The sequence below is a fragment of the Lynx rufus genome, unplaced genomic scaffold (assembly GCF_022079265.1).
Source record: "Lynx rufus isolate CCGP_SWC_20201006 ecotype Redwood Valley unplaced genomic scaffold, mLynRuf1.p SCAF_3, whole genome shotgun sequence".
Taxonomy (NCBI): Eukaryota; Metazoa; Chordata; class Mammalia; order Carnivora; family Felidae; genus Lynx; species Lynx rufus.
This window is the reverse complement of record NW_025814845.1, coordinates 186,747,501-186,751,371: the sequence shown is the minus strand read 5'-3', so window position 1 is coordinate 186,751,371 and position 3,871 is coordinate 186,747,501.

Genomic DNA, 3,871 nt, shown 5'->3' with positions numbered 1-3,871 from the left:
ACACATATGGATATGTTTGTAGACACATACATCTCCAATGAAACACTGCTTTTAATGCTAGGAAAGAAAGAATCTCTTAAAAATTTTGAAAGCCTGTTAATATTTTGTGCTCCAAATTTTAAAGGCATAGATAGCATCTTTATATGAAAGAACAGACCTCAACTCACAGTGGTTATCTAGTAGGAAGTGGGAAGAGATAAGCAAACCAAGGGTTGTCATTTATTATTTTCTATAAATATTATTCAAGTGGTACAATTAATAGTTATTTGGGGGGCCCCTGGGGGACTCGGTCAGTTAAGCATCTGACTCTGGCTCAGGTCATGATCTCATGGTTCATGGGTTCAAGCCCTGTGCTCTGTGCTAACAGCTCAGAGCCTGGAGCCTGCTTCTGATTCTGTGTCTCCCTCTCTCTCTGCCCTTCCCCCATTCGCACTCTGTCTCTCTCTCACTCTCTCTCTCAAAAACAAATAAACATTTTTTAAAAAGAATCATTTTTGGGGCGCCTGGGTGGCGCAGTCGGTTAAGCGTCCGACTTCAGCCAGGTCACGATCTCGCGGTCCATGAGTTCGAGCCCCGCGTCAGGCTCTGGGCTGATGGCTCAGAGCCTGGAGCCTGTTTCCCATTCTGTGTCTCCCTCTCTCTCTGCCCCTCCCCTGTTCATGCTCTGTCTCTCTCTGTCCCAAAAATAAATAAACGTTGAAAAAAAAATTTAAAAAGAATCATTTTTGTCTCTTAATATTTTTCAGGATTTTTCAAATTAACTAAATATAAATGTATACTGGGCAAATTTAGAAATATATACTAATATATATTAGAAATTCAGAAATATAAAAATGTGACACATAGAACCTTATGGTCACAGGAAATACAAAACACCTCGTTTCATGTATGCACATACTCTTGTTGCAGAGAAGAAGAACTATATGGTCAAAGCTTTTATCCCTAAAACACTTACAATAGTATAAAATTCTATAGAGGAAATAAAATGGAAAGTAAGATGTCACAGAAAACAAAGGAGAAATGTAAAGTATCCAACTATAAAAGATGAGCTTGTCTTGAAAGTTTTAAAATAGATGACGGTGGCTATCAAACCCCTGTGGTATTTTGCATTCAATTAGATTCATTTAAGAGCGATATAATAATTTTATTTTAAAATTTCACTCTTCCCACTATGCCAGAAATTACATCTCTTCTGTTACGTAAACTTTTGTTGAATAATTTTACACATAAAGTTGAAAGTTTGGGGGGGCCTACATTTTCAGAATTATTTTAGGGTCACATGAGCCAAAGGTTTGAACGCCACTCACATTAGCTATAGACTATGTTTGGCAATCAGTGGGAAAATGCAATATTCAATCTAAGCCAAGGGCACTCTGCCACCTGGTGGCTTAGAAATTTTCATGGTCACTAAGCAGAAATAAAAGCCTCTTCTCACATCAGGCATGATGATGAACTCATTCATAATAAATAGAATTAGGGACGTGACTTATTTGATTACAAGATGTACGGGGACAGAGGACTAAATAAAGTGGTTCACTCTGAATATTATCATTGGAAATCCAGGAACTTATCATTGGTAGTTTTTTTTTTACTGGGTAGGAAAATATCTAAAGTTTCTCACCTAAGATCCACTCGTTTATGTAGTTTTCTTTTGTGAACTTAAGTAAAAGCAACTTTTCGTTGTTATTTTAACATGAAAAAAAAATTGATCCACTATGTGCCGTGTAGAAGTGAAATCACCAAAGATTCCATCATGCACAGTACTTTACTGAGAAAGCATATATGTAAATTTGTTACCTGCTTTCAATGGCCGATTGAAATTCCTGTTGACTAATGACATTTTCTCTTAACTTGTCCATCTCTCTGTCAAAAATAAGCAAAAAATAAGAAAATGTAGAGCTTGTCATAGTAAATCCGGTAGCTATATTTCTAACTTCCTGAAAATCATTCGACAAGTCCTCAAACTTACAAGGTGATAGCATTTTAAAATGGACCCCTTTTCCAGGATGTGTGATTTGAACTTCTGTGGGTATTCTTCTACCACATTCTCTAGATAACTTGGAACAGACAGAAAAGAAAATATAGTCTCAGGATGCAGCTTCACAATCTTCAGAGTTATTGATAACACACAAATCAAACTGCAGATGATTTCAGAGCTCTCAGTCCCTTTCACAGAAGTGCCAGCTGAAGTATATTTCTCTCACATCCCTGTCCAAAACCAGATTCTGTTTACTAGGTACTGTAAACATGGCTGGCTTTGCAACATCCTTCAGAGGAGAAAGTAACCAATACAGAAACAAAAAAACAAAAGTGGAACATCCACCTTGAGTAAAATCTTACTTGAAAGTAGTCAAGAGTAAGAGAAAACCAATTTGAAACAAATTTGCCAATTTGACTTCAATTCCAATTAAAGTGGAGCCGAATCCTCTCTAGTCACAAAATCTATTTTTTTTTTCACAAAATCTATTTTTAAAAATGTAACATAAAGAGGCTCAGTCTGTTGAGTGGACCAGGTCTTGATATTGGCTCAGGTCATGATTGGCTCACGATTCATGAGTTCAAGCCCCGTGTCCAACTCTGCGTTGACTGCGCGGAGCCTGGTTGGGATTCTGTCTCCCTCTCTCTGCTCCTCTCCTCCCTCAAAATAAATAAAAATAAACTTAAGAAATATAACATAAAAATTATCATCATGTCTTAAGTTGAAAAGGGATATGGTATCAGGAACCCAGTGTCAGTCAGCTGACGCTGACAAAAAGCACAGAGACGAGATGTGCTCCACCCTGAGCCTTTGAATGAGCCTGTCTGATGACGTGATGCCCAGAGCACTTGTGACCCTGAAGTGATGAGACCGAAGGTGACAAGTCAGCTTGCAGGTGGCCGAGAATAGGGTCTGGGCCCCCGGTGCCATAATTGCGTGGCCAAAACAACCCTGGAACCCTTAACTCCCAGAGACTTTTTATCTTGCAAGATTACGAAATGTCTTTATTGCTTAAGCCACGTTGAGTTAGATGTCACAGGTAGCCAAAATCATTCCAGCTTCTACATTACAGAAGGATGTTCCTGACAACAGAATCATTCAACCCCCCCCCCCGCCCCATCTGTCCCTTGGGTATAATCAGCATCCTCACCCAGAGGGCCTACACACACTGGGTCCCCTCACAGAGTAAAGAAGATGGCGGCTCTGTCAGTGACAGTCGGACCACGTTGTGTTTGTCTTCTACCACGTGACGTCTGGTGGGGGTACAGATAACAGTGGGGTCAGAGGGAGAGGCGGATCCCCTCCATAACTGCCCTGTCTGGGTTCTGGGAGGGTGCACCCTCATGGGGCAGGGTAAACTTCATTACGCGTCGTGGTCAGGTGGGAGGTTTAACCCAAGCCCTAGCTTTCCTGAGCCATGTGTGCTAGGTCTCGTGTGTTGCCAGGCCCCAGAAGTAACCAAGAACCCCGGTGAGGAAGTTTCCCCAGAGGCGGCTGCCATGCCATGGGCAAAACGGCTCTGTGGAGAAACACTAGCTGGGCAGGGTTGAATGGGCATGTCAGCCAAATCCTGCAGGATGACAGCCATCAGACGCTGGGTTGAGCTCACGTCAGCCAGGGACAACCGCCAGGAGCACGGCACCAACAACACGCCCTGACTGTCCACACTCGTCTCTGCACCAGAGACCCGCAGGGCATCCCTGACCAGATGGCTGAAGAACACTGCCCAGAGGCCAGAGGACAGCAGACACACGCTAAGCGGGCGAGAGAATATTGGCTGCAGGTCACACAAGCTGCACTCCTTCCCTCCCTCTCCTTTGTTGTTGAAAGGAGCAGGCCCGGAGGACAGAATCTCTGGGAGACTGACCCTTTCATCCAAGTCAGCCTGAATAC